Source organism: Saccopteryx bilineata, chromosome 6, assembly GCF_036850765.1.
Source record: "Saccopteryx bilineata isolate mSacBil1 chromosome 6, mSacBil1_pri_phased_curated, whole genome shotgun sequence".
Lineage (NCBI taxonomy): Eukaryota > Metazoa > Chordata > Mammalia > Chiroptera > Emballonuridae > Saccopteryx > Saccopteryx bilineata.
The window spans coordinates 2,191,872-2,215,296 of record NC_089495.1 but is presented as its reverse complement, the minus strand read 5'-3'; the positions used below and the strand labels follow the sequence as shown (position 1 = coordinate 2,215,296).

General features: G+C 49.8%; 1 protein-coding gene and 1 non-coding gene across 2 annotated transcripts in view; one reads left to right on the top strand and one right to left on the bottom strand.

Moving 5' to 3' along the window:
* CSMD1 (CUB and Sushi multiple domains 1) overlaps positions 1-23,425 on the top strand; it is a 1,658,614-nt gene that overhangs the window by 892,602 nt on the left and 742,587 nt on the right. The window lies entirely within an intron of this gene.
* On the bottom strand, positions 17,630-17,705 carry TRNAS-GGA (transfer RNA serine (anticodon GGA)). The gene has a single exon. It is a non-coding gene; the product is annotated as a tRNA-Ser (tRNA).

Here is a 23,425-nt window from a genome sequence, read left to right as displayed (position 1 = left end):
GCCAGTCGAGATGTGGACGGTACAGAGGAAAGTTCAGTGTGTTCTGTGGCTTGCTAAATTCGAATCTGTGACCAAAGTGCAATGTGAATATTGGCACGTTTATAATGAAGCACCACCACATAGGAATAACATGACTCGGTGGGATAAGCAGTTGAAGGAAACCGGCAGTTTGGTGGAGAAACCCCGTTCTGGTAGGCCATCAGTCAGTGACGAGTCTGTAGAGGCTATACGGGATAGCTACCTAAGGAGCCCTAAAAAATCTGTGCATGAGCCACATCGAACTGCACTGAATAGGTATGAAACTGGGAGAGTTTTCCTTTTATTTGGTGCAGATTTCACATTTCTATTGTCTTTTGTTGCTTTCCTGTGACCAGTCAAAAGTGCACCATGAGTTTACGGACATACTGTATTTGTGTGCATGTGTGTTTGGGGATAGATTTCATGAATAGGCTTAATGTTACATTTTCAAAAAGACTTTATATTGTTATATTTTAAATGTATCTTTTCTATTAAAACCTCGGGATAAGTACCCACTTCCCCATGAGACATGGATGTGCCTTAGGCTTGGTGGAGAATGTATCTAGCAGAGTAAGTTTGTTACCTGCTCAGTGAAGGAGTGAAATGCAGACCGAATGCAGGATGTATCACACACTATGTATATTGTTGGAAGCCCTCAATCACAAAGCAATTATGGGTTCACCATTTCTGCTACTCTAACCGTGACGCTTCAGAACGCAATGAAACGCAGCTCTTGAAGATTTCCTTTCACTTATTTTCATGAGGAGACATCCCAAGAGGGACCACACGCACACGTGGAAGTTGGAGGCTTTGCTCCGTCTGCTATGACGGGTGACATGCTCTCCCTCCCACTTCGGGGAGTCGAGGGCCCGTCTGAGGATCCGCGCGCGGGCGCTGACAGGACAGGGCGGGATCTGTGAGGAGAGTCTGCCCTGACCGGGGGAAGCAGGAGATGTGGAGGGGCCTGGACCCAAGACTGGAAAGTAGGAAAAAAAATAGGCGATATTTTCTAGCGTGACGTGTTTATCATTTCCTTTTGTAGTGAGGAGGAAACAAAATCGGGAAACGTTACCTGTCACTGCTGGGTGGGATAGAAAACAGAAAGCAGTGTGGGGACAGACACTTAGAGGACAGAAGGGCTGTAGGCAGAGGGGGACAGGTTGGGGGAGGCGGAGGAGGGAGAAGGGGGTCAGTGTGTGGGGAAGGAGGGAGACGAGGGTCAGTGTGTGGAGAAGGAGGGAGATGACTTCGGGTGGTGAGTGCACAGCACAAATAAATGCAGGGGATATGCACCTGCACGCTTGAGCCTGTGTGACGTTATTAACCGTGGTCACTCCAATAAACGTAACAGAAGGAATAAAGATGAACACTGTAGAAGCAGCACCCGGATATCGCAACACAGGGCTTGTTCCCACGTAGAACTCCGTGCTAAACATCTCCAGTGGGATCCTAATGTCCTGTGACATCATCTGTTCCCCCCGCGCTGAGCCCCAGGGCCCACTGGGCGCCGTGTCTGCGCGAAGTGTTCAGCGCACAGTGGGGTCCCGGGCCTCTCATCGCTCCAAGCCTGTAGCTGAGGGTTCAGGAAGCGAGTGTTCAAAGAGACAGAAGAGAGTTCAAGGCTCGGGCTTCAAGGAAAACTCAGCAGTGAAGAGTAGCTGATAGAGAGGGGAGACCACCCACAGGAGAGAAATCAGACCCCAAAAGGGGACTTCAGAGGCAGGGTGTGGAGACAGGGAGTGGCACAGACTCTCAGGGCGTGTGAGGGCGGGCTGGTGTGGGCGTCCTGAGTGGAGGATGTGGACGGCGCACGGAGGAGACCCAGGCGCGGGGCGGCTGCACTGGGCTCGGGGGACAGCAGCCCGGAGCCAGGGGAGGGCGGCGCGGGCAGCGGCCAGCAGGAGACCGTCTCCAGGTGTGTTAGGAGGAGCACTGAGGGTTTTAGGCAGCTTGGGAGGGGCAGCCCTGAGGAGTTCTGATGAGGGGTGTGACTTGGTCCTGTATACATTGGAGGGACACCCCACGCTCGCCCCGCAGAGAGCAGACCTCCCAAGTCAGGCGCTCAGTGCACGTGGTCCTGAGGACCAGGGCGGCCGCGGGTGGGGGCCAGGCTGAGCTGTCACAGCCGGAGTGGACAGGTAGCCGGGCACGGACACTCACATCTCCCACTGACTTAGATCTGAGTCCAGAACAGAGAAGTGACAGAGGCAAATGGACACTTATGTTAGTGTTCTGAGTGCAACTGAAATTCTAGATCATCCTACAAGAAGCATTAGAAATACGCAGTGTGATTTAAGTGCCCCCCAATAAAAAGAAAACATAAAATTGAGAGGGCTTTTTTTTTTTTTCAGAAAAATGAAAGTACTTTTTTCCTAAATGTATGTAGCTAAACGTAATGGACTTTGAAATAATACCGAATTTGATCACTGTATTAATTGTAATGGTTCTTAAGCAAATTAAATACCTTTTGCCAATGAATGAGATAAGCGAAACGCAAACACAGCCAAAGAATGGCCCGACGGGTCCCTTTTTGACGCATATCTTAATATCCTTTTTTAGGACAGCCTCCCTTGACAGTAAAATATACCCGTTGTTCTAAACATAAATTTTTAGAAAATGTGATTAGAAAGAGAAATATAAGACCAAGGTCCATAAGTTTAATACCTATGTTTTCTTCTTTGTCATTTATTGTTTCGGGTCTTACATTAAAGATATTACATTGCATTCTTTGATCCATTTTGACTTAATTTTTGTGCAGGGGGACAAAACTGTGACCAAGTTTCACTCTTTGCATGCGGCTTTCCAGTTTTCCCAGCTCCGTATGTTGAAGAGGCTTTCTTTTCGCCTTGTCTTTTGGGCTCCTTTGTCAAGTACTATTTGCCCGTATACGTGCGGTTTTATTTCTGGGCTCCCAGTTCTGTTCCATTGTTCTGTGCGTCTGTTTTTTCGGCCGATACCATGATGCTTTGATTGTCGTGGCTCTAGAGTGTAGTTTGAAGTCAAGTCGTGTGCTACCTCCGGAGTTATTCTTTCTCTCACCAGGACTGCTCTGGCCATTCAGGGTCTTCGGTGGTTCTCTAACAATCTGATGATTATTTCTGTTGCATTTGTTTGAAAAATTGCCATGGGGATTTTGATGGGGCTTGCACTGAATCTGTAGATTGCTTTGGGTAATGTGGCCATTTTAACTATGCTGATTTTTCTAATCCATGATCACAGAATATCGTTCCTTTTCTTTGTGTCTCTTTCAATTCCTTTTAATCATGCTTTGTACTTTGCAGTGGATAGGTCTCTCACATTTCTAGGTATTTTATTCTTTGTGTTGCAGTTGCAAAGGAGTTATTTTTTTTTTTCTATTCCCTCTTCTGAATTTTCATTTTTAGTATATAGGAATGCAATGAATGTTTGCACGATAATGTTGTTTCCTGTGACTTTATTGTATTTGTTACTGTTTCTATTAGTTTTTTAGTGGAGTCTTCAGGGATTTCTGTATTGAGAATCATGTCATCTGCAAAAAAGTAACAATTTTACTTCTTCGTTTCTGACTTTGATGCCTTTTATGTTTGTCTTTTGCCTGGTTGCTCTGGCCAGGACTCCGGGACTACGTTGAATTAGAGTGGTCAGAGTGGGTATCCTTGTCTTGTTCCTGATCTTAGAAAAACAGCTTTCAGAATTTCAACAGTGAGTGTGACATCAGCTGAAGGTTGGTCCTATATGGCCTTTGTTATGTTGATACACCCATAAAATATTTACTACAATTGACCATTAAATCTAGCTTTAAATTCTGTAACAGCCAGGAAACAAAGAAAATAAATTCAGTCCCATAATCCCTATTTTCTGACAGCGAAGACCCCCGTGTTATAGAGAAAGTGTAGGTCTGTTTTCCTGGCAGGTGGTGAGAGTGGTGGGATGGATCAGTGAGCGATGGCGCAGTGGAGTGGCGGCTTCGTAGGGCTGAGGTGAACGGGTGCCCCACCTGTGTCCGAGGTGCGGTCATTCTCCCCTGTGCCCTCTCTGGTGGTTGTTAGAGTGGTGGGATGGATCAGTGAGCGATGGCGCAGTGGAGTGGCGGCTTCATAGGGCTGAGGTACACGGGTGCCCCACCTGTGTCTGAGCTGCGGTCATTCTCCCCTGTGTCCTCTCTGGTGGCCTTGACGAGTTGTCTCTCATTCACAGTGGAGGGCAGCCCCACTGGAGCAGAGAGCATTGGAATGATGGCCACCATGGGGACAGCCTGGTGACCGTGGGGCATGGGCAGAGGGCTGAAGGCTCACAGTGTCCCTGGGATGCCAGTATCATGAGGGAAAAGTCCCACTTCCCCAAACCCCATCATCACCGGGCAAGTGGCCCCTTCCGGCAGGTCCCTCCCTCTGCCTGCCCTCCACCCAGCTCCCCCTAAACGTGTGAGGTAGCCCCGAATGTCGGAACACACCCCCTCGTGAGGCATAAGGGCTTTCTCGTTTGTTTGCAAGGAGCAGGAGAAACCCACTGAGTTAGCTTCCTGTGTGAGAGAGATTCCTGTAGTAAGGTCGTGGTCTCGGGGTGCAGGGGGCGAAGGGGAGTCCGGTGTTTGATTGCACCGTCGTGACCCTGTGTGCGTTTCTCTCCCTGTTGATTTTTTATTTAAGAATCTCATTCATTTGTGCCGTTCCTTGAGCTTCCTCTGCCCAGGACGTGTGGGCGGTCTCGTTCACGGCATGAGGATTAGCACGCAAGCCTGTCCAGTCTTCTTTATGACTGGATGTCTCCATGTCCAGGGCCCCGGCCGCTGTCTGGGGTCAGACCCAGTGCCCCGGCCGCTGTCTGGGGTCAGACCCAGTGCCCCGGCCGCTGTCTGGGGTCAGACCCAGTGCCCCGGCCGCTGTCTGGGGACAGACCCAGTGCCCCGGCCGCTGTCTGGGGTCAGACCCAGTGCCCCGGCCGCTGTCTGGGGTCAGACCCAGTGCCCCGGCCGCTGTCTGGGGACAGACCCAGTGCCCCGGCCGCTGTCTGGGGACAGACCCAGTGCCCCGGCCGGCCGCTGCTCCTGCGGAAGCATGGGCTCCTCTCTGTCCTCAGACCCTGGGCAGGTGGGGGGCTGGCAGCAGCTTTGCTGGACATCAGTGGGTTCAGTAGAAACTAATTCGAATTGGACAAAAAATTATCCCCTTGGCTTGGTGGTCTGCGTGTCTCTTTAAGTTCTAAAATTTATTTTAAGGTATGGAAAAAACACCATTCTACCTCATTTAGTCAACTACAGACGAAGAGTTGGGTTCACTTGCTGAAACAGAGTGTTTGTTTGTCCATCTGTTTGTTTCCAATCTGGGAGTAGATGCAGGTTGTTTCAATGTGGGTTGGAGAGCCCAGTGTTCATCCTCCCTGAGCGACCAATCACCTAATTCTCTGCATAAATGCTGTTCTGTGGCCAAGTCTGAAAATAAAAATTCTAATCACGATGTCCCTGAGGCCCTGTAATGACAGAACATTGTGTGAAACTCCCAAACATCCCACAAAAGCCTTTAAGGATTTTCATTCCCACCACTGCTGACGACTCCCAGGGCAGCAGGATGGGGACTCTGTGTTCCGTGTTCTCAGACACACACACACACACACCACACTATACACACACCACACACTACACACACATACAACACACTACATACATACACACCACACACACAGACCACACACTACACACACCACACACTACACACACACCACACACTACACACACATACAACACACTACATACATACACACCATACACACACAGACCACACACTACACACATACAGACCACACACCACACACACTACACACACACACCATGCACTACACACACACACACACACCTCACACACACACACACACACCTCACACACACACACACACCACAGACCTGTAAACGGGGACAGAGCTCTGATCAGGGCAGTGATCACAACAGTAACAGCAGTTACACGCAATGCCGCCTCCTGCGCGGGTCGGACCAGAGCCCAAGCACTTGTATCATCTCATTTAGCTGCCAAGCAGCCCGGGGCGATAGGGAATGTTGTTATCCCCGCGCAGCGATGGGAGGGCGGAAGCTTAATGATAAGCTCAAGGACCTCCTCAAATGTGCATTGCTTTCGCTTTTAAATACTGGATACATTGTACTGGAGCTCTTTTCTCTTACTAGGTCGCACTGCTAGAAACCACTTAATTCACTAGCAGATGGATACAAGTGTGTGAATCAGTCTAACTAACTTAATCCAGTAGGAGTTAGAGACTCAGTCTGATGACCAGAGAGGACATGATCTAACTACCCCAGTCACTTGATCTCAATGCGAGACACTGAGTAACAAGGTCCTAGATTGAGGACAGGGGTTTGTAATCAGGCGTTCTGAGTGTAGATAGAGTCCAGAGGCTTAATTCCCACACCCCCTGTTCTTGTCCAGGCTCTGGCTAGGGCGGGCATCCCCTGAGCAGGCTATAATGCCCAGGGGAGGGGTCACCTTCATTACAGCCTTTAATTTTCTCCTGTGACATCCTGCACTGGAAATATGAATGAAAACGCTGGGATACTGATCAACCCACATGACAATGCCATAGTGGTTTATTTCTTCAACGGAAATTTAAGAAATTTATCCAGTATGCCGGCAAAATAAAATATTCAGTTTTTGTACTCAACAAAAAGGAAAGTAATAGAAAGTGATTAGTCTGGGAATAGGGCTGAGCCCTTTGGAGTAATTCAATACTGTGTTTAGTGGAGGATGTTTCCTCATTATTTTTTTATACGTGTAATGAAAGATCATTAAGCCAGAAATGTCAAGTTATCTTTGAAACATGAATGCAATGTTATTAGTGCAGAGCTTAAATAGATACTAATGATATGCTAATTGGTTAATTGCCCATTTTAATAACAGACTTACCAAGCCACGATTTCTTTGTGTTTAAATAACATCATTGCGTGTCAGTTCCGTTTTTCAGTAAACACCGTAGATGTTTTTGCTCACCTACGCAACTTTCTCTATAATTAAGTTGGGGCTTTTCCTCCTCAAGCTATAATTGATCCTAATGTCTTTATTAGACAGAGATTATCCTGAGTAATCTATTTCTAGTCCTCTCTCTGCGATCCATACATTGATTGTCATTTGGGCTTCCTGAACATTGGACCCTTGCTGGTGCATTTACAAATGGAATTACTGTCCTCCCTGGGGGATGGCAATGTCCAAATGCAATCTCGCTCTCGCCAAGTAATCACATAGGAAAATATAAATTATAATTCTTTGAGGCTCTGTGGCTTGTATAACTTGTCCAACAAGATAGGAAGCCCAATTCCCATGTCATTTAAAATGCTTTAAAGTCATCCCAAACTCGAGTTCTATTTTTAAATTGCCTTTTCTTCAGAAGTTATAGCGGTTGTTGGGGGGAAAAAAAAAAGGTTTGATTATAGAAGACCTGTTAGCCTTCAGCCATGTCACTCAAGAATGTGTCTCTCTGAAACCATCTAAATTCTCTTCAAAGTTAAAAAAAAAAAAAACCTATTAACTGGTTTGGCCAGACATCTTTACTAAGAAATATGCCAAGAGATACATGTTACACAAGAAAAGCTTTTATCGTCGACTTACTACGGGAACTAAGTGTCATTTGTTGTTGTTGCTGCTGCCGTTGTTGCTGCGTTAATCGGAACCTCTCTTAAGTAAAGACAGATTTTGGCAATCTTTGGAAATTAAAAAATTCAGAGGGTTGACTGTGAGATATAAAACTGTTATCCAAATAACTTTTTTGTCTACTGAACAAAAACGTAGTGGGATGATTTTTTAAAAAAAATAATGTGTTTCTCATGCGGGATCTGTCTGACTGCCTCCCCGTTTCCAACTTCAGAAAATACAACAACAACAAAAAAGTAAAGTAAAATGTACCATGATAGGTTTTCTCCGTGGTGAACAAGGCTCAGTGCTGTGCCACTCTGGCTCATTAACGTGCTGAGAACAACTCGATTTCACGGCTCGGGCAGGAGCCTCACGTGGCAATGGGACCGGTTTCCAGTGTACAATTCTAGGACACACGATCTGTAGATGACATTTGTGCCCGCCACCCCAGGTCAGATCTTCCTCTGTCACCATATACCTTATGTAACCCCCTCTGCCCTTCCCTCACCCCTCCCCTCACCCCCCTTCTGTCTGGTCACCACCGCACTGTCGTCCCTGTCTATGAGCTTTTGTGTGTTCATTTGCTGCTTTTAGTTTTAAATCTCATATGTGAGTGAAATCAGATGGTTCCTGATTATTTTTTCTGTCTGACTTATTACCTTTAGCATGATATTCCTGAGATCCATCCGTGGTGTTGCAAATGACAGTCATTCATCATTTCTTATGGCTGAGTAGTATTCCATGGCGTATATGTATCACACCTTCTTTATCTTATCATCTGCTCTAATCTTTGTCGAATCTTTTGAGGACACTTAGATTGTCTCCATGCCTTGGCCACCATGAATTATACTGCAGTGAGCATAAGAGTACAAATATGTTTGCAGACAAATGTGTTTAAATTTTCGGGTAGTTACCCCGTAGAGGGATTACTGGGTAATATGGTAGCTCTGTGCTAAACATTTTGAGGAACCACCATACTGTTTCTCATAGTGGCTGTACCACTTTACATTCCCACCAGCAGTGAATGAGGGTTCCTTTTCTTGACCTGACCTGTGATAGTGCAATGGGATAAAACGTTGACCTGGAACACTGAGGTGCCGGTTCGAAACCCTGGGCTTGCCTGGTCAAGGCACATATGAGAGTTGATGCTTCCTGCTCCTCCCCTTCCCTCTCTCTCTCTCTCTCTCTCTATCTCTCACTCCTCTCTCTCTAAAAATCAATAAATAAAATATTTAAAAAAAAAGAGAGAGTTCCTTTTCTCCACAGCCTCTGCAATGCCTGTTATTACCTGTCTTGCCAATCTAACACCAATAAAGTGGCATCGCATTGTGGTTCTGATTTGCATTTCTCTAATGAGATTGAGCGTCTTTGTATCTGTCTTGCTGACCATTTGTGTATCCTCTTGGGAGCACTGTCTGTTCAGGTCCTCTGTCCATTTTTTAATTGAATTGTTTGTTTTTTGTTGTTGAGGTGTATGAGTTCTTGATATAACTGCTCACAAACATTAGGGAATATTTTATAGCTTCATATTCGTTTTTAAATATCCCCTAATGTTTCTGAGCAGTATATATTTTGGACATTAATCCCCTCTCAGAGTGATCGTTTGCAAACATCAGCTCCCATTTGGTACGCTGCTTCTCCTTTTGTTGATATTAATAGCTTCCTTTGCAATTCAGAAGCTCTTTAGTTTGATACAGTTTTATGCATTCATGTTTGCTTTTATTTCCCTTGCTTTTTGGGCCAAATTTATAAAATTCCCTCTAAGACCGAGGTCCATAATTTTAGCATCTAGGTTTCCTTCTGTGCAATTTATTGTGCCGGATCTTATATTTAGGTCTTTGGTCCATTTCGAGTCCATTTCTGTGCGTGGGGACCAGCAGCAGTCGGATTGTATCCTTTTGCACGTGGCTTTCCAATTTTCCCAGTGCCGTTTATTGAAAAGGCTCTCTTCTCTCCATTGTATGTTTTTGGCTCCTTTTGTGAAACGTTAGTTGCCCGTCTCCGTGTGGGTGATACTTCTGGGCTCTCAAGTCTATTCCACTCATCTGTACATCTGTTTTTTTCTGCCAATACCATGCTGTTTTGATGATTGTCACCTTTTTAGTATAATTTGTGGTCAGTACGCGTGATGCCTCCAGGATCGCTTGGGCTATTCGGGACCTTTTGTGGTTCCGCACAAATCTGAAGGTTTTTGTTTGTTTGTTCTATTTCTTTAAAAAACGCCATTGGGATTAGAATGGGGCTTGCACGGAATCTGTATGTTACTTTGTATACTGTTTCCAAGTATTTTTAAGCCAATATTGTGTACTGATTCCAAGTATTTTTAAGACAGAAGGGAATAAGTGAGCACAGAGTAGAGAATTCAGGGGGCAGCAGAGCTGGGCGTAGGACCAGAAAACCCCCGACTGGCTGTATCTTTAGCACCCTGATTCAATTATAGATAATGAAGGCTTGGACACTCCACCTGTGCCTGGATTCTTGGTTGGTCTGACCCACAGACGTCTTAGAGAGCAGGGTTCTCCACTGAGACTCACTGCTGGCGGCACCTGGTTGTGTCTACAGTGGGTGGTTGTGTCCCTCCTTCCGAGTGTCTGGTGACACTTTGCTAATCAGTCCTCCGCCTGTCCTCTGAGAATATGCTCTGCCCCCTCCAGTCCAGAGTTGGGTGCCCCTGACCACAGCCTGGCTGGGTGGAGACTGAGGGCCATGGACACGGCCACTCACTTCCTGCGGAGGGACTGGGCGCGGGGTCCCAGTCGGACCGTGCCTTGCCGCGGTCAGAGCCCAGAAGAGGGAGGGCATTGTTTCTCTTTCTCTGTCTGAAGGAGGGGAAATCCGGTGTGGGGCTGACGCCACCAGCGAGGGGAGGAGACACCGGACGGAACCAGAGCCCAGCGCCAAAACTGAGCCATCCTACCTGGGCCACAACCCGGCCGCGTCCGAGCGCCACACCCTCCAGGGTGTCGGTTAGACTGCGCCACACGTGTCTAAGCTTTGCTCCCACTGGTTTGGGGGGCGTTTCTGATCACCTGAAACCTGAACAGTCTCAGCAAGAGACACACTGACGGGAGTGGGGGAAGCGTCGTGCTTGTGTTTCTTTGAGATGCTCGGACTTTGGACCTATGCTCGGGCTGACGTTGTAGTAGCTCCTTGTCCTGAGTGGGGAGAATAGTTCCCATGATGCTCTTCAAGGCTTTCTCAGTCCCTGGGCTGGACTCCTGACACTTGACATAATAATTTCCTTAAAACAGACCCCTTTCGGCCTGACCTGCGGTGGTGCAGTGGGTAAAAGCGTTGACCTGGAACACTGAGGTCGCCGGTTTGAAACCTTGGGCTTGCCTGGTCAAGGCACATATGGGAGTTGATGCTTTCTGCTCCTCCCTCCCTTCTCTCTCTCTCCTCTCTCTAAAAAAAATGAATAAAAAAAAAAAAAAAAAAAAAAAACGAAACGAAACAAACAAAAAAAAACAGACCCCTTTCCAGAATATTTGTTTAGGTTTACATTTGATATTTAGGTTACTATTTGATATTTGATAAATAGGTTACTATTTGATATTTATATATATAGACGTAAGCAGTGGCTGGCTCTGATACAAAGAGGCAAAATCCAAATGATGCTTTTCCTGGACACAGAAGAGCGAGGGAATGGAAGTTCATAGAATAAATAAAGTACCTTCGCGGTGGCCTTGGGGGGCTGTCCTATCCCAGGGAGACCTTCTGGGGTCTGCCCACGGCGGGCCACGTGCGGAAGCTCGTTTTCTGGGTGCGGTCGGTGTGCCAGGCGGTGAGGTAACTTCGTGAAGGCAACACTGGGAAGCGGTCACACCTAAATGCTCATTAACAGGCTTCCCCGTGATGCGACTCAACAGGGAGGCACATTCTCTTCACGCTCCCACGTTTGCAGGACGCTGGGAACCAACATGTGGAAAAGAGCTCAAAATTTAAGCTGAAAGTCAACTGTCCTTATACTTTTAGAGAAAGGACCCGATGGAAACAACATTAACTGACCAGTGTATGTATGGGCCAAGGTGGGACAGTAAAAGCAGAAAAGGCCATGCCTGTCGATGACAACGTGAGTCATTTGCTGGACACTGGGATCCACCTCCCTTCACGGTTCTTGCCCATCTCATTAACCAGGGGTCAATCAGTAGTGGTCAATGAATTAACTGTTTTTTTTCCCCTTGAAGGTTGCAAAGAGTTTTGAAGCATGTATTTAATCAGTTCCCTAATTTACCAGCGAGGACCAATTTGATGACAATGCCTGTCCTTTGTTGTGGTGGTAGGACATTTTGTCCTCTCCGATTACGTCAGGGGTCCATCATAAAGTGGAGAGGCTGTGAAATTTCTTGGGAGGAAATCTGCAAGGAGCGCAGAGGCCACTGAACAGAGTATGAAGACACCACTAAAAACAGAGGGTTGTTTCGGCGCTGGCTGGTTGGCTCAGTGGTAGAGTGTCAGCCTGTCGTGTGGAAATTCCAGGTTCAATTCCTAGTCAGTGCACATAGAAGTGCCCATCTGATTCTCCACCCTTCCCCCTCTCACTTCTCTTTCTCTCTCTCTCTCTCTCTTTCTTCCTTTCTCTCTCTCTCTGTCTGTCTTTCTCTCTCTCTTCCCCTCCTACAGCCATGCCTCAATTGGAGCGAGATGGCCCTAGGCACTGAGGATGGCTCCATGGCCTTCATCTCAGGCGCTAAGAAGAGCTCAGTTGCTGAGCAACAGAGCAACACCCTAGATGGGCAGAACATTGCCCCCTAGTGGGCTTGCCAAATGAACCCCAGTCGGGGTGCATGCAGGTGTCTATCTGTCTGCCTCCCCTCCTCTCACTGAATAATAATAATAAAAAAGAAAACAGAGGGTTGTGCAAGGGCACATGCAGAAATCAAATTCTACTTTACGGTGCTTTCATTTTACCCACTGGATATGTTCCACTCCATGTCCCCATTAGAGTGGTAACACAATTACATCTCAAAGAGATTCAGTTTAATGTCCTTAGTAATGAAAGAAGAGAGAAGCTGTGTTGGCATCGTTAATGTCACAGATCCAATGGGAGCATACGTACATGCACAAGTCGATAACACTGTGAGTCTAACGTGTGATAAGACAGCGCAGTGGGAGGCACGGAGCCTCACTGGGTTATGTGCACGGCCGGAGTCGTGAGTGAGCTGAGTGATTCGGGGAGGTTGTATTTCTCTTTTCATAGAGTCTCAGGTAGGATGTAGTTTCATAATGTCTATGAGTAATGTGTTCGGCCAACCTTGGATGCTTCAGAATACGGTCTGAGTTCAAAGAGGGGCCCTGCGATGCCACTACCTTACGGGCAGCTGAGCGTCCGTCAGCACATGGAGTGGCAAAAACACCCCCTGGACAGGTGGGCGGGAACCTACCCCTCAACAACAGCAAAGAGAACACACCCTCGGAAACCATTTTCCTGGCTGTGCAAAGCCCCGTGGTTGGCTGCATTCAGTTCTTTTCTCTTATCAAATAGTGCATTTGAGAGAGAGAGAGAGAGAGAGAGAGAGAGGCAACAGAACATGATGTCGCTCTATGAATATCTTCCATCCTGACTCAACTTGAAGTGTGTCTTCTTTAAACGTGGACATTGCTAGGTTTTCAATCAGGCAAGTTTGGAGAAGCAAAGGATAACGTGATTTCTCCTCCTTTTTGCTGCTATTCTTACTTGAAGTCTCTGCTTCTGGAGCTGTTATGTGACAGAGCTCTTGAAAATATAAAACGTGATCTTGACTGAAGTGAAACTAGATAGAGGCAAAGCACATCCACCCAACGGCCTGAGAGCAGCGATGATTAATTAAATGGCTGTCAATTACACCGATCCTCAGGGTCCCGGGCAGCGTGTTTGCAAATGCGTGGTAGAGAGTGCAGTCAGGACCCCCCACCCGCTCCCTCCGGCTCCAGCCACGGCCTCGGCCACCAGACCCGGCGGTCACCCGGCGTGTGGCAACATGGAAGCCACACAACACTTGAGATGCCGTTCCCAGCGCCCCCTCCTCACCCGTGTTCTGAATAGAAGTGAGACGGCGCTTAGACGGGGTTCTGACGTGCTGCTTCTGAACCAAGGGGTTCTTCGTTCTTCCTGCTCAGTTCTGCCTGTGGGCCGTCCCATCAAGGACAGGCTCCACACCGGAGGGCAGCGGCTCGTCCTCTGTGTACCGCATCAGAGGCCAGACCCGGACGTGAACGCCTGCGCCTGCCGGGAGAGGGGTAGACCGGGCGTGGACCGACCGCTCTGTGCCGTGAACCCAGCACTCCGCCCCGCGGCGCCCGGCTGCGTGGACTGACCGCTCTGTGCCGCGCACCCAGCACTCCGCCCCGCGGCGCCCGGCCGCGTGGACTGACCGCTCTGTGCCGCGCACCCAGCACTCGGCCACTCAGCGCCCGGCCGCGTGGACTGACCGCTCTGTGCCGCGCACCCAGCACTCCGCCCCGCGGCGCCCGGCCGCGTGGACTGACCGCTCTGTGCCGCGCACCCAGCACTCCGCCCCGCGGCGCCCGGCCGCGTGGACTGACCGCTCTGTGCCGCGCACCCAGCACTCGGCCCCACGGTGCCTGGCCGCGGGCGGTCTCTCCCCCTCCCCCTCGGGCACGTGGAGTGGTGTCTGCGTGCAGGCCACTGGCATTCGGTAACTGGAGACTGAAGATGCAGCCAAACATCCTCAAGGCACAGGCAGCCCCGTGAACGAGGAATGACCCGACCTAAAATGTCGATCCGAGCCGGCTGGGAACCCTGACCACTGAGGAGAGGTGGGGCCCCATCTTCCACCTGAATCTACAACGTGCGTTTCCAGCGAACTCTTCTGTCCACTGTGGCTGTTTGCTTCCAATCTTGTGATTATTTCACGCCGATCCTCAGACTGTAAAGAAACCTATGTTACTAAACAGGCCCACTTCTGTGAAGTATCACATGTATAGGAGAAAACCAAAATCAAAACTTGCATTACTTCTGAATCCAGTGGTCAACAAAAAAATGATCTTTGAAAACCCAATGGTCTGCACAGGTGATAAAAAATGAAAATAGAGTGGTTATCCAATCTTTGTTCAACTAAACTATGGAATGGCAGAAAATACAAGGAAGATATTAGAAAACAAAAAAGATTAAATGCCCCCAATATGTAAGCAAGCCATTTTTTTAGCAAATAACTCAAAATGAAGTATTTTGCTTCTTGTGTCTCCCAGATATGGTGGTGGGTAGCTCATGTGTCTGGTGAAAGATTTAACAGAGTTGGTGTGTCTTTGATTTTTTTCACGTGACTCCCTTATTCAGTTTGATAGGGACTAGAATATTGTGACATTGGGGAAATGTCTGGAAATATATAATCCACTCTGAAAATGGGAGAAAGAACAGTGAATGGAGGTCTCCAGTGGCCTCTCCGACATGAAGTCATCATACATTTTATGCACCACCAGGGGTCAGGGAAGGCCACTAAAACTTACCGTAAATTTAAATTTATTAAGATTATGTTTATGGTATATAGACTTGGCATGCATTTGTTGGTTTTTTTATTTTTATTTTTTTTTATTCCTGTAGCTGTACGAAGGGTAAGCTTTAAACCACATGCATGGTCATGTTTAAGCGTGACAGGACAGAAATGGAAGGGAAAAGGACTGTCTTTGGTGGGAAAAGAAAAGCTACCCATGCTTTGAAGTGATACAGGCGTTCACAGGATTCTAAAAGGTCTAGAGCAGACAGACAATTCAGGAATCGCGTCTTCAAAGAGAGCCACCCAGATTGGACATTCCCAGCCCCTGATCTCCGACGGCAACCTCTTCATGTTCCGGATTCTTCCAGCCCTGTCTCCGTTTCTTTGAACTTGGAGAGTCTCACATGCAGATTACGGAAGGTCATGAGAACACATTGTCCCTTTGATCTATCTCAGTAAGTCAGGGGAAGTGTCTAGAGTGGCTCAATTCTAGCCTTTGAATCCCAATGGGGCGGCGAAATTAAAGCCAGCTCTCCCCCAGTGCTCATTACCCAGAATGATCACCAGAAGTAAATGAAAAGGGGAAGGAGAGAAAGAATTCGTCGGACTAGAAAGTTTCGTTTATCCCTCCAATCGGTCTGCTGGATAAAAACGAAACAGGTTCGCATGTCAAAGCTTCAGAAAGACCCGGCTGCCTCCTCAGGTCTCCCCGGGTCCTCCCTCTCTGCACGGAAATCCTTGCCTCCCCGCTAAACGTTCCCGCTGCCTCTTAACCAGTCCGCCTTTGAACTGAATTTAAAACGTGGCCGTGATCATTTAGGTCCTGTTCAGGGAGAGATGGCGTGGCAGCTGGGCTGGTCTCTGAAATCCTCCCCCACGTCCCCGAGTTGTGAATGGCGGCGCACTAGACTGCGAGTTAATTAATCCCCCTCAAATATCAGGATCTGATGAGATTCCTCGTCCGCCGTGGACTCCAGGGGTCTCTGGTTTCCTCCAGAGAAAGGGCACCCTGCTGAGGATGTGGGCGGATGTGGGGGGTGTGGGCGGATGTGGGGGTATGTGGGGGGATGTGGGGGGATGTGGGGGGATGTGGGGGGGTGTGGGGGTATGTGGGGGTATGTGGGGGGTGTGGGGGGGTGTGGGCGGATGTGGGGGGTGTGCGGGGGTGTGGGCGGATGTGGGGGTATGTGGGGGTATGTGGGCGGATGTGGGGGGTGCGGGGGTGTGGGGGGATGTAGGGGGATGTGGGGGGATGTGGGGGGTGCGGGGGGTGTGGGCGGATGTGGGGGGGGTGCGGGGGATGTGGGCGGATGTGGGGGATGTGGCCCGGGCCAGGGCAGGGCAGTCCGGTTTGCGTGCCTTTCGTGTGCTGTGCACAGGCGGCGGCTGCAAGTATTAGGGTGAACGTGTCGTCAGGGGCGGCCTCTGACCTCGGGGCGCAGGCGGCGTATTAGGAGACAGCCGCGCAGACACAGCGCCCCGGCAGCGGGGTGCGTGGGAACCCGTGCAGAGCGCTCTGCGAGCTCAGAGGAGGCAGCGTGCATCTGACGGGAGATGGGTGTGGGCAGCGTTTGAACTGCGTCCTCGTGGGAAGGACGGAGGTCGTTGTGGGAGGGACGGAGGTCCTCGTGGGAGGGACGGAGGTCGCTGTGACCAGGGAGGGCACAGGGGTGCGGAGCAGCTGGGACGGTGAGCGGCGCTCCGAGAAGCCAGCCGCCTTCTGCTGTGGAGGTGGTGGTGGTGGGGGTGACAGGGTTCTCCCATCTGTCCAGATCCATCTCTGTCCTGTGCCCTTAACCTTTCTCCCTGGTCACACAGCCCCAGCGCCCAGGGTCGTTCCGGACACCGCGCTGCTCCCTGTCTCTGCATTCCGGCCGTGCAGTTGTTTCTGAAATAGCCTCAGCCGTCGACATGTGTGTCACTGTACGGTTCTTGTCCTCTGAGAGCTGAGCGGAGATCTCTCCTTTCTGAGACAGTCCACGAATTGTTCCAACACAGGTCCTCGCCGTTGCCTGATCAGACTGTGCCGTGTGTCTGCCTCGGACATTTAGCCATCCAGAGCACTGATGGGGTGTAGGTGTCCCCTTGAAAGTGGCAGCTGTCCAGGGAAGGACTTTTGTCTTAATATCTGTGAACTCTTAAAGTAATCAATCTCATGTGTTTAGGAAGAAACAGGATGAGTACTAGTTGGGGATAGTTTTTAGTTTGAGCAGAGGAAGAACAAGGTCAAACACAATCTAGGTATTCCCAAGTGGGATTTAAAAAAAAAATTTTTTGTGTGTGTGTATTTTTCTGAAGCTGGAAACGGGGAGGCAGACAGACTCCCGCATGCGCCCGACCGGGATCCACACGGCATGCCCACCAGGGGGCGATGCTCTGCCCATATTGGGGCATCGCTCTGCTGCAATCAGAGCCATTCTAGCGCCTGAGGCAGAGGCCACAGAGCCATCCTCAGTGCCCTGGCCATCTTTGCTCCAATGGAGCCTTGGGTGCGGGAGGGGAAGAGAGAGAGAGAGAGGAAGGAGAGGGGGTAGGGTGAAGAAGCAGATGGACGCTTCTCCTGTGTGCCCTGGCCGGGAATCGAACCCGGGACTTCCGCACTCCAGGCCGACGCCCTACCACTGAGCCAACCGTCCAGGGCCCCAAGTGGGATTTTAAACCACGGCGCACATTTCAGAAAAGGGCTGCTCGGTGTCCATCGCGTTAAAGTTGGCAGGTGCCCAGTCCCCTCCACTCCACCCCGCCCCGTGGTCAGCTCACATAGAGGGCTTAGCCGTGGTCTCCCTGGGGCCGCCTCCCTCACACCCCCGCCCCAGCCTTCAGAACTTCACTGGGCCACACGGACACTCGTATCTTTTCACTCTGAAACAACGAGGACTTCCTCCTGGGCAAGGGACGCCGTAAACTATTTTGTGTTGAGGATGGATCAGACATTGGTTACGGGTTTGTTGAGAACAGAGAATGGGTGAGTGATCGATGTGAAGGCTTATTTTGGATTCATCTTGCGTGACAGTGAGCTGTGCCTGTCATATCTATCTGGGACCTAGAGCATCCCGGCAGAGGGCTGATAGATATAGACCTGTCGAGGGTCTAATACCAGGCGAAGCAATGTTGGCATTGCTCGTTATTAGGTAATCTAGCTTCCCTTTGGTTATGAAGGTGAAGTCAGCTGAAGGAATCACACCGGCGCTTTCTGATTTCCATGGCAACGGGAAAGCTTTCGAGAGGAATGAGTCCCCTCTGCTCTCACGAGACTTGGATACGAATGACATCCCAAATGTGCGAGCTGTTGCCCGTGAACCCACAGCCCTTGCCAGAGCACATCAACCATGGTGGGCAAAATTGTTATCAGTTACTGGTTTAGGTAAAGAATTAAATAGTTGATCACCCTGGCTGTTTTGCTCAGTGGATAGAGCGCCAGCCCACCATGTGGACAGCAGAAGTGACCGTCTGCTTCTCTTCCCCTCCCTCTCCCCCTTATCTCCCTCTTTCCTTCTCATAGTCAATGGCATGATTGGTCTGAGCATCAGCCTCAGGCCAGGCACTAAGGCTAGCTCAGTTGATTTGAGCATCGGCCCCAGATGGGGTTGCTGGGTGGATCCTGGTTGGGGTGCATGCAGGAATCTGTCTCTCTCTCCTCCTCTCACTTAATAATAATAAAAATAAAAATAATTAAATACTTGAGAACTTCAAAATGGTTCAGTTTTGCCCTAAAATAGCCAGAATCCCTCTCTCCTGAAAACTTCCTTTTGTATGTATAGGAGAAACCGGACTCTAATTTTCAACCCTGGTTGCATTAATTAATGGGAAGTTAAATAGTCTTAGCATTTTGGGAAGAGGGATGATATTTATTATGCAGACATTTCAGAAAGGAAATGTGTAATCCTGACACCTCTTACGCAGTGTATTTTTGAACCATATAATTTATTTTTTAAATCAATTCGCTATATTTTCATAATATATGTGTTTGTTTTTCTAAAATATTTGTCAGTCTTGGTCAGCGAAGCCTAACCACACGCTAAAGATGACTTTGATCATAACGATAGTAATTATTTAAAATTAAAAATTTTTAAGATTTCAATAGCTACCATTGCAATCCTCAGTTTTATTAATGTGGAGAATGATTTTTTTTTTATATTTACCCTTTCATTTCTACTAATTGTATGAAAAAGCCTCAAATGATCTTGTCTCCTACTAAACGTCACTGCGCCTGCCCTCTGTCCAGAGGGCCCCTGTCCTTGGCCTCGTTGGGACATCGGAGGGTTTGTGGGCGTGGGATTAAAAGTCCGCGTGTGGAGCTGGCCCCCTCTCACGCGCTGTGTCTCTGAGGAAACATCTCCCTGACGGCAGAATGCAGTGTTCCAGTGGAAATGTGTGGGGCTGAGGACACTGTGCCTGATGCGTTCTGACAGAGTTGTTGATTTCTCTGGAAAAGGAATTCTAAGGAACTTGCCAACCTTCCGCTTAACTGCGTATTAGCAAACTGACACAGTGCAAGCCTCTGCATACAAAGAGACCTCCAGGTACCCTGTACCATGACGGTTCTCAAATGGCAGCGAGCAGCTTCTCACCCAAGCCAGAGCTGCGACGCCTCCGACGGAAAATACGAACAGGCGTCATAATCTTCTGGGCCGTCTCCCCCACCCCTCCCCGCCCCCGAGCGGCTGTGCCCAGTCCAGCAGCCGCTAGCCACCTGTGGCCATCAGCACCCGAAACACGGTCGGTCTCGGTAGGATTGCCCTCTGAGTGAAAAAATACGGAATGAATTTTGACAGCTTAGGTAAGGAAAAAGAATGTAAAATATTGCAATAATATATTTTTATATTGATCAGATGCTGACATAATACTTGTGATTTATCAGGTGAAGACGTTTACACTGAAATCAATTCCACCAGATAGTTACTCTTTTTAAATTGCCTACTGGAACAATAAAATCAACCTGCGTGGCTCGTGATACAGTGGACGGCATGACTCTCAGGTCCAGAATGATGGACAAGCTACCTGCGTGAATGGTCAGCTGACACAGGTTGTCATAAAATAAGAATTTTCAAGATTTCTGTTTTGTTAGTCAGTCTAGTACTACAAAAACAGCAACCACAATGGATCAGATCTGATTTTTTTTGTTTTTTGTTTTTAAGTGAGAGGAAGGGAGACAGAAAGACAGACTCCCGCATGAGCCCCGACCAGGATTTACCTGGCAACCCTGTCTTGGGCTGATGCTATAGTATTGGACTATTTTTAGCACCCGGGGCTGATGTGCTTTAATGGAGCTTCTTCAGTGTCGGGGCTATGCTTGAAGCAATCAAGCCACTGGCTACAGGAAGGGAAGAGAGAGACAAGGGGGAGAGGGAGGAGTAGAGAAACAGATGGTCATTTCTCATGTGTGCCTTAACTGAGAATCGAACCCAGGACATCCACACATAGGGCTGATGCTCTATCCACTGATCCACCAGCCAGGACCAGATCTGATTTTTTAAAATGATTAATTAATACTAACAACATTTTTTTTTAATTTTAAAAATGTGAACTGTTGTACAAAGATGCCATGACTGTATGATCTCTCACAAGACCCCACCTTGACCGGGGCCCCAGGGAGTGTGTCTCCTCTGGGCAGGCAGTTCTGATGATTTCTTCCAGAAGGAGGCACTTTGGAGATGTCCAGTCCTCTCGTCTGAGGTTAAAGAGCGTTATAAGTGGATACAAAGTCACAGGGAGCGGATACAAAGTCACAGGGAGCGGATACAAAGTCACAGGGAGCGGATACAAAGTCACAGGGAGTGGATACAAAGTCACAGGGAGCGGATACAAAGTCACAGGGAGCGGATACAAAGTCACAGGGAGCGGATACAAAGTCACAGGGAGCGAGGCTCGGCAGGCCGGTGGCTGTGGGGTTGATGGTGGGTTTATCGGGGGACCAGGAAGAACCACGTTGGGGTGGACGTTTGGTGCCCGAGAGGACAAACAGAAAACACCAGTGTCTGTCGAGTGAGCCGTGGGCTCTGCGGAGGACCACAGCCCTCTCGGAGGGACAGGAGCTAGCCGTGCGGAAGGGGCTCCTCCGGCAGGTGAGGACGCAGCAGGGGCCGCGTGACCCCGGATTACACAGAAGCTGGAGGCTTTCAGTGCGGTTTTGATACAAAAGAGAAGACTTCTGCCATTATAGGCCCATTCATTGTCCAGGAGGGCGCGGTCGGAGGTCCGGATGGGGCGACAGAATCAGACACGAGAATCCATTTTGAGGGATTCTGAGCGACGTGAAACCCACCGCGCAGAGCAGACCTTCGCGTGGTGATGCTCTCATCCCCTTCGTCCTCCGTCTGCATTGGGGTCGACATACTGTTGTCCACGGCAGACCACAGACCCCTTTGCCACCTGCCAGCGAGCCCCGACGTGGCTTCTGACGCACAGTCCGAGCCAGCAGGGAGCTCTGTACGGAGGACCCTTGTGCCCCCACCAGCCAGCAGGGAGCTCTGTATGGAGGACCCTTGTGCCCCCACCAGGCAGCAGGGAGCTCTGTATGGAGGACCCTTGTACCCCCACCAGGCAGCAGGGAGCTCTGTATGGAGGACCCTTGTACCCCCACCAGCCAGCAGGGAGCTCTGTACGGAGGACCCTTGTGCCCCCACCAGCCAGCAGGGAGCTCTGTACGGAGGATGCTTGTGCCCCCACCAGGCAGCAGGGAGCTCTGTACGGAGGATGCTTGTGCCCCCACCAGGCAGCAGGGAGCTCTGTACGGAGGACCCTTGTACCCCCACCAGCCAGCAGGGAGCTCTGTATGGAGGACGCTTGTGCCCCCACCAGGCAGCAGGGAGCTCTGTACGGAGGACCCTTGTACCCCCACCAGCCAGCAGGGAGCTCTGTATGGAGGACCCTTGTACCCCCACCAGCCAGCAGGGAGCTCTGTACGGAGGACCCTTGTACCCCCACCAGCCAGCAGGGAGCTCTGTACGGAGGACCCTTGTACCCCCACCAGCCAGCAGGGAGCTCTGTACGGAGGACGCTTGTGCCCCCACCAGGCAGCAGGGAGCTCTGTATGGAGGACCCTTGTACCCCCACCAGCCAGCAGGGAGCTCTGTATGGAGGACGCTTGTGCCCCCACCAGGCAGCAGGGAGCTCTGTATGGAGGATGCTTGTGCCCCCACCAGCCAGCAGGGAGCTCTGTATGGAGGACGCTTGTGCCCCCACCAGCCAGCAGGGAGCTCTGTACGGAGGATGCTTGTGCCCCCACCACGGCGCCCGGGGCTTCAATTCCGGGCCCTGGTGGGCTGGCAGCGCCGGACACGGTCAGTGGAGAGGTGGCGTGATGCACGTGGTCAGCCCGGCCAGGAACCATGGAACAGCTACGCCACTTCCTATCAGGGAGGCTGAGAGTGTCGGAATTTGGAGCTTGAAATGAGTTAAAAGAATCATTTCTCACTTGGAATCAGTCTGAGCTGCAAAGTCAGAGGGAAGTTCCCAAGGAAACGGATGGATGCTTAAAGCCTAAGAGTGACAGGACCCAATTTAACAGGAAGAGAGACCTTCCTAAAGATGGACTCTGTTAAGCTCTGCGTCGACAAGAGTCCTTCTAAGTCCTGGAGTTCGGGGGGCCCTGCATCTACTTTACACTCAAGACCTCAGCCGTCTGGTCTGCCAGCCTCGTGTCAGGGGCTCACCCTGCCCCCCTGGGCTGAGAGGACTCTCTCCCCAGCAGGTCGGCTTCTGGCTCCTCAAGCCTCTCCAGGGGCTCACCCTGCCCCTCTGGGCTGAGAGGACTTTCTCCCGGGCAGGTCGGCTCCTGGCTCCTCAAGCCTTTCCAGGGGCTCACCCTGCCCCTCTGGGCTGAGAGGACTCTCTCCCGGGGCCGGTCAGCTCCTGGCTCCTCAAGCCTCTCCTGTCCGGGTCCTTTCTGGGGCCTCTGACGTCTGAGTCCTGTTCTCTCTGCAGCTGGGTCTGCCTCACTCTTCTCGGACTCGGTCCTGGGTCATCTCTTTATTTAAGAAAAGTAAGTTAGGATATAATATTAGGGAAACTCAATGAGGAACATAATCATATATATTTTTTCTAAACAGTATTTTCTCTACATTAGCGAGTCGACACAAGAAAGCTCATGTCTGCCGACGTTCTTTTGGTCATTGATATAATTAGGTTCTTTAGTTTTTGAAATAGCACCTGTTTCCGAAGAGCAGGTGAACTTGCCTCGGGTTCTTGCTGTGGACGGAACATGTGTGTTTTCCGCTCCCACTCTGACCCAGCGTTCGTATGTTGCAGCCTGACCCCAGATGTGATGATGGTGTCAGGAGACGGGGCCCTGGGCAGGTAAACAGGTCACAAGGTGGAGCCCTCATGGATGGGGTCAGCGCCTTTATAAAGGATGCCTGA